Genomic DNA, 10,056 nt, shown 5'->3' with positions numbered 1-10,056 from the left:
TGACTACTAAACCAGCCCTGCAAGAAATATTAAATGGGATTTTTGAGTGGACCAAAACTGACAGTATGAAGGCAGAAAACACAAAAGCAGTAAAAATGAATATTTCTGTAAAAAATCAGTCAAGGAACTCACAAAGTAAAGGGATGTAAAACATGACACCATATACCTAAAACATGGAGAGGAGTAAAGAATGGATTCAAACTTAAATGAACAGCAACTTAATATAGACTGCTATAGGGGTGCCTGGTTGGCTCAGTCAGTTAGGTGTCCAAGTCTTGATTTCGGCTCAGGTCATGATCTTGGGGTCATGAGATCAAGCCCCAAGTTGCGCTCACTGCGGAGTCCGCTTGAGATCCTCTTCCTCTGCCCCTCCCCCAGTTCTCTCTCCTCTCGCTCTCTTTCTCTCTCTCTCTCAAATAAATAAATAAAATAAATCTTTAAAAAATATAGACTGCTATATGCAGAAGATGTTATATATCAAACCTAATGGTAATCACAAATCAAAAACCACTAATGAATATGCAAAGAACAAAGAGAAAGAAATCCAAATATATCACTAAATAAAACCAGCAAACCATGAAAGAAAGACAAGAAAGGATCAGAGAAAATCTTCAGAAACAACTGCAGAACAAGTAATAAAATGGCAATAAATACATATCTATCAATAATTATTCTGAATGCAAATGGACTAAACATGCCAATCAAAAGACAGATGGATAAAAAGACAAGACCTATGCTGCCTACAAGGGACTCACTTTAGACCTAAAGACACCTGCAGATTTAAAGTGAGGGGATGGAGAAACATGTATCATACAGATGTCAAAAGAAATCCAGAGTAGCAGTACTTATATTGGACAAAATAGACTTTAACACAAAGACTAACAAGAGACAAAGAAGAACAGTATATAATTAATAATAAAGAAGAACAAGATATATAACAACAACAAGAAGATATAACAATTGTAAATAGTTATGCACCTAACATAGGAGTAACCAAATAACATAAAATGACACACTGGAACAGATGGATTTAACAGTTAAATTCAGAACATTCCATCCTAAAACAGCAGAATACACATTCCTTTCAAGTGCACATGGGACAGTCTCCAGAACAGATCACATATTAGCCCACAAAACAAGCCTCACCAGATTCAAGAAGATCGAAATCATACCATGCATCTTTTCTGATCACAACACTATGAAACATGAAGTGAACCACAAGAAAAAATCTGGAAAGACAGCCAATACATGAAAGTTAAATAACATGCTACTAAACAATTAATAGGTCAATCAGGAAATAAAAGGAGAAATAAAAAAATACATGGAAACAAATGAAAATGAGAACACAATAGTCCAAAACCTCTGGGATGCAGTAAAAGTGGTTCTAAGAGGGAAGTTTATAGCAATACAGACCTATCTCAAGAAGCAAGAAAAATCTCAAATAAACAACCTAATTTTACACCTTAAAGGAGCTAGAAAAAGAACAAACAAAACCTAAAACCAGCAGAAAGAAGGAAATAATAAAGATTAGAGCAGAAATACATTATATAGAAACTAAAATAACAATAGAACAGATCAGTGAAATCAGGACTTTGAAAAAAATCAATAAAATTGATAAACCTCCAGCCAGATTTATCAAGAAAAAAAGAGAAAGGACTCAAATAAAATCACAAATGAGAGAGGAGAAACAACATCCCACACCACAGAAACACAAACAGTTATGAGAGATTATGAAAAACTACATGCCAACAAATTGGACAACCTAGAAGAAATGGACAAATTCCTAGCAACATATAAACTACCAAAGCTGAAACAGGAAGAAATAGAAAATTGAACAGACTGATTACTGCAATGAAATTGAATCAGTAATCAAAAAACTCTAAACAAACAAAAGTTCAGGACCAGATGATTTCCCAGGGGAATTCTAACATTTAAGGAAGACTTTATACCTATTCTTCTCAAACTTTTCCAAAAAAAAAAAAAAAAAAACAAATACTTCCAAATTCATTCTATGAGGCCATCATTCCTCTGATACCAAAAGCAGATAAAGACACCACTAAAAAAGAGAACTACACGCCAATATCTCTGATGAACGTGGATGCAAAAATCCTCAACAAAATACTAGCAAACTGAATCCAACAATACATTTAAAAAAATCATTCACCATGATCAAGTGGGATTTATTTCTGTGTTGCAAAGGTGCTTCAATACTCACAAATGAATCAATGTGATAATCACATCAATAAGAGAAAGGATAAGAACCATACGATCATTTCAATAGATGTAGAAAAAGCATTTGACAAAGTATAACATCCATTCATGATAAAAACCCCAACAAAGTAGGTTTACAGGGAACATACCTCAACATAATAAAGGCCATCTGTGAAAAACCCACAGCTAACATCATCCTTAATGGGGAAAAACTGAGAGCCTTTCCCCTAAGGTCGGGAACAAGACTCTTACCACTTTTACTCAACATAAAACTGGAAGTTCTAGCCACAGCAATAAGACAACAAAAAGAAATAAAAGGCATCCAAATCAGTAAGGAAGAAGTCAAACTTTCACTATTTGCAGATGACATGATCCTCTATATGGAAAACCTGAAAGACCCCACTGAAAACCTGCTAGAACTGATACTCGAATTCAGTAAAGTCTCAGCATACAAAATCAACGTACAGAAATCTGTTGCGTTTTTATACAGCAATAATGAAGCAGCGGAAAAAGAAATTAAGAAAACAATCCCATTTACAATTGCACCAAAAACAATAAGATACCTAGGAATTAACCTAATCAAGGAGGTGAAAGACATGTACTCTGAAAACTACAACTGATGAAAGAAATTGAGGAAGACACAAAGAAATGGAAAAACACTCCCTGCTCATGGATTGGAAGAACAAATATTGTTAAAATGTCATTTTTCACAGAGCTAGAACAATCCTAAAATTTGTATGAAACTGCAAAAGACCCTGAATAGCCAAAGCAGCTTTGAGAAAGAAACCCAAAGCTGGAGGCACCACAATTCTGGACTTCAAGTTATATTACAAAGTTGTGGTAGTCCAAACACTATGGTACTAGCACAAAAAATAGACACATAGATCAATGGAACCGAATAGAAAATTCAAAAATAAACCCACAACTATATGGTCAATTAATCTCTGACAAAGTAGGAAATAATATCCAGTGGGAAAAAGTCTCTTCAACAAATGATGTTGGGAAAACTGGATAGCAACATGCAAAAGAAAGAAAATGGATCACTTTTTTACACAATACACAAAAATAAATTCAAAATTAATTAAACACCTAAATGAGAGACCTGAAACCATTAAAATCCTAAAAGAGAACACAGGCAGACACTTCTTTGACATAGGTCATAACAACTTCTTTCTAGATATATCTCCTGAGGCAAGGGAAACAAAAGCAAAAATAAAGTATTGGGACTGTATCAAAATAAAAAGCTTTTGCACAGTGAAGGAAACAATCAACAAGATATTTACCAATGCCATATCTGATTAAGGTTGAGTATCCAAAATATGTAAAGAACTTATAAAACTCAACACCCAAAAAACAAATAACACAATTAAAAAGTGGACAGAAGACATGAACAGACATTTCTCCAAAGAAGACATACAGATGGCCAATGGACACATGAAAAGATGTTCATCATCACTATCAGGGAAATGCAAATCAAAACTACAATGAGATATCACCTCACACCTCACACCTGTCAGAATGGCTAACAACAACACAAGAAACAACATTTATTGGTGAGGATGTGGAGAAAAAGGAATACTCTTGCACAGTTGGATGGGAATGTAAACTGGTGCAGCCACTCTGGAAAACAGTATGGAGATTCCTCAAAAAAGTTAAAAATAGAACTACTTTATGATCCAGTAATGATACTACTGGGTATTTACTCAAAGAATACAAAAACACTAATTCAAAGGGATACATGCACCCCTGTGTTTATTGCAGCACTATTTACAATAGCCAAATTATGGAAGCCGCCTAAGTGTCTATTGATTGATTGATGAATGGATAAGAAGATGTGGTATATATACAATGGAATATTATTCAGCCATACAAAAGAATGAAATCTTGCCATTTGCAATGACATGGATAGAGCTAGAGGGTATAATGCTAAGTGAAATAAGTTAGTCAGAGAAAGACAAATACCATATGATTTCACTCATATGTGGAATTTTAAAAAGAGATTTTATTTATTTATTTGAGAGAGAGAGAGAGATTGAGTTGCGGGGAAGGGCAGAGGGAAAGGGAGAAGCAGACTCCCCACTGAGCAGAGAGCCTGACATGGAGCCTATCCCAGGACCCTGGGATCATGAACTGAGCTGAAGGCAGGTGCTTAACCAACTGAGCCACCCAGGTGCCCCCACTCAGAAACACATGAGCAAAGGAAAAAAAAAGACAGAGAGAGAGATAAATCAAGAAACAGACACTTGACAGACTATAGAGAACACTCTGATGGTTACCGGAGGGGAGGTGGATGGGGGGAGGGGTCAAATAGGTGATGGGGATTAAAGAGCGCACTTAATGATGATGAGCATTGAGTAATGTGTAGAATTGTTGAATCACTATATTGTACACCTGAAACTAATATAACACTGTATGTTAACTATACTGAAATGAAAAATCAAAATTAATAATATTCTGGACACAAGTTCTTAATCAACTATATGATTTGAAAACATTTTCTGCATTCCATGGGCTGTTTCTTTACTTTACTAATGGTACCATTTGTAGCACAAAAGTTTTTAATTTTGATGAAAGCCAATTTATCTACTTTTTTTATTATGTTATGTTAATCACCATACATTACATCATTAGTTTTTGATGTAGTGTTCCATGCAATTTATCTACTTTTTATTTAGTTGCTTGTACTTTTGGTGTCTGTCATACCTACAAAAAACATTGCATAACCCAAGATCATGAAGATTTTCTCCTATATCTTCTAAGAATTTTAGAGTTTTAGCTCTTACATTCGGATCTTTGATTCATTTAATTTTTGTGTGTAGTTTTAGGAAGGGCTCCAAATTTATCTTTTTAAAATGTGATACAAAACTTTCCCAGCACCATTTGTTGAAAAAACTATTCTTTTTCATTGAATTTTCTTGACATCTTTGTTGAAAATCAATTGACTGTAAATGTAGAGATTTTGTGGGGGTGGGGTGTATCTCAATTCTCTTCTATTGATCTGTCTACTCTTATACCAGTGCCACTTACTGGCAAAACTTATGATGCTAACATTGTAATAATTTTTAAAATCAGGAGATATAGTTCTTCCAACTGTTCTTTTTAAAGATTGTTTTGCCTATTCTGGGTCTTTTGGAATTTTCATATGAATTTTAAGATCAGCTTGTCAATTTCTGCAAAAATCTAGTTGAGCCAGCCCACTTTGTATTCTCGCTTGAGAATGTTAAGCATCTCTGGTTCATCCCATCCACTCCCCTTTTCCTCAACCCTTTGCTTTCTATGGCTTGTGCTGTCAGGTTTTTCTTATAAGCTGTTGACACTTGTTTTGGAGGTATTAATGCAGGCACCTTCAATATCTGGGTGTGTTTGGGACAGGGCAACTCTGCAATCTGTACCATTGGCCAAGACAGATTATGAGTCTTCAACTGAAGACATACACTGATTTTAGAGAAGTTAAAATGTGAAAAGAATGTGTGTCTTCGAATTGAAAAAATATGGTACCTGGCATCCTTATTCCGTCCTTGCCCCAAAGTGTAATTTTCTGCAAAGCAGAGTGAACTTTCTAGAAGGTAAGTTGAACCATATCAACTTTTTGGCTGAAGACCTTCTGAATGACTTTCCATGTCAGTCACCATAAAATAGAAACTTTCTACCATTGTGTTCAAGACTTTATGGGATCTCTTAAACAATCAGCCTCTTGGATGGCATTTCCTACAGCTCTCACTCTGACTGCTCTGTTCCAGTCATACTGGACTCCTTGACACTCCTCAGACACACCAGGCATATTCCCATTTCAGGATTTTGCATTTGCTGCTCACCCTGCCTGGAACATTTTTCCTAAGATACCCAAATAACTCAATTCCTCACTTCTCTCAGTCTCTGCTCAAATGTCACCTCTCAGAAAGGCCTTTTTGCCCAACTGATCTAGAAAAACTCCACTGTCACTCTGTCTCCTTTCTCTCTTAATTTTTCATTTTACCACCCACACCTCCATTACCTTCTTCCTCATCTAGAATGTAAGCTCTGGGAGAGCAGAGACTTTGTCTGGTTTCATTACCCTGTGCTTAGAATGACCAACATATAGCAGGTGCTCAATCAGTGTTTGCTGAATAAATGAATGGATGTGCAAGCACATGGAAACAATGATGTTTGCTGCCTGGTTAAAACTAGATGAACTGAACTTGGAAGCGTGGGTAGGAAATGCAAACATGTGAATAAGCCTCGGACAGTAGAGAGCAGTGAAGTCTGTGAAAAATTGGAGAGTGCAGGCCCCATGTCAGGGGTCCCTGTTGTTAGTCATTTCCTAAAGCATGTTTGTGGTTGAATCTGGCTTAGTGTGTGAATGGGAAGGGGGGCATGTAGAGGGAGAAGAAACAGACTTTGATCAAAGGTGAAAGGAAATTTAATAACTTGCTTGAGAATAGTAAGGCTTTTCATGAGGGTGTCAGCATCCTAGAGCTCTGGTCTCCAAAGAGGAAAACATGTGTCCCAGGTGAAGTTCAAAGCAATCCATCAGTCTGTGAGAGGGAAATATTAGGGCCTTAATTTATATTCACTTTTATGAAAATAAAAAAAATTAAGCTCTGCTAATATTTGCCATGTGTACTGAACCCAGGACCCTCAATTTCTGCCTGTGTCTGACAGTCATGGTCATAGGTGCCACACAAGGACTCCTGAAGAAAATTTGGGAATAAAGACAGCAAAGGTCTTTAGTGCCCTCACTCAGTTATTCACTTTCAGAACATTGTGGCATATTGCTATTTGCTATTGACTTGTCAAATGGATATATGGATTATATTATCTAGTTAAATCTCACATAACCCTCACAAAATGGACAAGTGTCTTCAAATATTTTCTTCAAAGAAGCCACAGATCAAAGCTAACACTAATCATACAAAGAAGATCCACCACAAGAAGATAGCAAAGCCAGCACTTATCACCAGGGGAGAATAATAATAATCACATTAGATTTACACATTGAAGCTTCTTTGCTGTGATCATTTATTACAGGTAGCAAAGAAAAAATGCTTCTGTAGCATTACAAATACATTTTTAAAATTATTTAATCATATTTACTGAATCTTTGGCAGATCCTTTTACAATTTCTGTTTATGTAATTTCGTGTGCATAATAACCTAGTACAGTTGTACATGTAATTTAAAATTGAATAAATATGCATATGTTGAAGTTGTGCACAAATTTTTAAGTTTTTACTGATAAAGCTGTATAATCAAACTAGCCTGGAGTCACAATCCTGGTGTGAAGCTCTCTCAGAAGGCCCAGCAAGCCTGTCTGAGCAACATCCAAGCACTTAAAGTTGAAGGGTGTGGGTTATTCCTTTGTCCACATTTCCAGAGTCATGGGGGAAAGGTAGGCCAGAGATATAAACCAACCAGCATCAGAAGAAATAAGATAAGCTTTCCTTATCAAGCAACATAGTCCCTTTTTCATAAATGTGAATGACTATTAAGGATCTCCAAATATAAGACAAAGATCAAGATGAATAAATGGAACAAGAAAACCCAGAAGAAATAGGTAATTTGGTGAAAAGAGAAATTCTAGGGCACCTGGGTGGCTCAGTTGGTTAAACAACTGCCTTCGGCTCAGGTCATGATCCTGGAGTCCCGGGATCGAGTCCCGCATAGGGCTCCCTGCTCGGCAGGAAGTCTGCTTCTCCCTCTGACCCTCCCCCTTCTCATGCTCTCTCTATCTCATTCTCTCTCAAATGAATAAATAAAATCTTAAAAAAAAAAGTATTAAAAAAAAAGAAAAGAGAAATTCTATAATTCTAATTAATATCATAAGAGAGACCAGATATGCTGAATAAGAACTTAAAGCTAAAATAGCCAGACAAGGAATGAGAGAATAAATAAGATATATTTCAGATATAAAGAGGCAATCCAGGAATGTCCAATATATTTCAATAGAATATTAAGTATTTCACAAAGATAAAAGAGAAATCTAGGGAGTAAATTTGCCTTTAAAATTTTTTTCCTAATTATTTATATGAAGTATAACCTTGATACTAAACTTGGTAAAGACAATACAAATTAAAAAATTATAGGCCTAGATCACTTGTGAATACTTATTTGAATGCTCTCTATAAAATATTAGCAAAAAGGATCCAACAACACATTAAGAAAAGGATATACCATGGCCGAGTGGGATTTATTTCAGGAATGCAAGGTTGGTTCAATATTTAAAAATTCATGGTATAATATACCACATTAAGAAATGTGAATGAAAAGTATCATCTAATTATCTCCATATATGCTGAAAAGACTTTCAACAAATTAAACAGCCTCTCCTGATAAAAACACTCAAGAAAAAGTCCATTTTTGCTTCAGTGATTTGAGAGGTCACTTTTATTATACACTGAAATTCCATATGTACTTGTACCTATTTCTGGATATTCTATTCTAGCTCACTGGTCTGTTTTTCTATTCATGTACCAACACTATGCTATTTTCATTACCAAAACTTTGTGGTATATTTTAATACTTGGTAGGGTTAGTTGCCTCTCATAGTTTTATTTTGTGGTAGTTTCCTGTATATTATTGAATGCTTATTTTTCCATTTGAAGTTTATTATTATTTACTGATATTTTCTTTGTTACACAATATGATCTGTTCTTGTGAATATTCCTTGTGTGCTTGAGAAAATGGATTTCCTATTATCAGGGTTAAAGTTTAATACACACCCATAAGGTATATGTTTTTTTATTACAATGTTAATTTTTTTTATATCCTTACTTATTTTTGTCCACTTATCCAATACCACTGAGGTGAGACTTCAATCCTGATGACTTTGGGGTTTTGTCTTTTGTTCCATTAGTGAAAGATTTTGATGGTTCATGCTGTGTTTTGTGGAACTTCACCTGTATATACTGTTCATGCAGCTACTTGCTGTCCTTGCAAATTTTCTTAGATTAACAGTATGATGGTTGGCTTCTCTTTCCTCCCACACTCCCATAAGCTTATTTTTCTGGAAAAAAATCATGGTGATCCTGAGTAATGGTTTAAAACCATTTTTATAATTTCCTGGTATCAGATCCCCTGGATCTGGGAGAGATGGAATATCTTGGGATGTGGTACTGAGACACTGTCTAGGACAGTGTTGTGCTGAGGATTCTGGGTATGGTCATGGGAGGACAGTGCGGGGGGGCGGGGTGTATCTCTGAGGCTTTGGGTATAATGGTAGCCTGTAAAGTGTTGGACAAATTCTGGAGGAGCTTGACAGAAGTGAGATTAACTTCATACCAGCCCCTTTCTGTTTCTCCAGATTTGCCTTAGCATAACTGGCTCCCAGGGAGACCTCTAGAAGGCATGCTAGGAGGGGAATGAGCTCCAACATGGCTATTTGAGTGGATTCATCCCAATCCTCAAACCCTCTAAAATCCCTGGCAACTGGTGATAAACAAGACTGACTTTTCTTAATGTCCCAGAAGACAAAAATATGGCCCTCTTCCCTATTCTCAGCTCCCAATTGCTACCCCTTTGTAACCCATTTTCCTCTCCAAGGTCTTTTTACATGAATCTCCATATTGGGGTAACCTGGAGTGACTGGCCTCACCTCCCAACTTTCCTTCCATGACCTGAGAGCCATGTGGCCAGCCCCTACACACTCCACGTGTGTGTGGAAAGAGGTATTGGGACAGGGGAGAACTGTGAGCTGTTCTGGAAGGGAGCAGGAAATTGATTTGTAGACAGACACAAAGCAATTTGAACTACCAAGTGAAGACCTATATTATGGAGGTAAATTATGCTGCCAACCTTGAAACAAGGAACCTAGATGACATCAATTTTTACAAAGGCTGTGTTTTGGTCCACTTCAAAGAACTCACTGGGG

Source organism: Halichoerus grypus, chromosome 6, assembly GCF_964656455.1.
Source record: "Halichoerus grypus chromosome 6, mHalGry1.hap1.1, whole genome shotgun sequence".
Lineage (NCBI taxonomy): Eukaryota > Metazoa > Chordata > Mammalia > Carnivora > Phocidae > Halichoerus > Halichoerus grypus.
The sequence above is the reverse complement of the archived record's forward strand: the minus strand, read 5'-3'. Positions refer to the sequence as shown.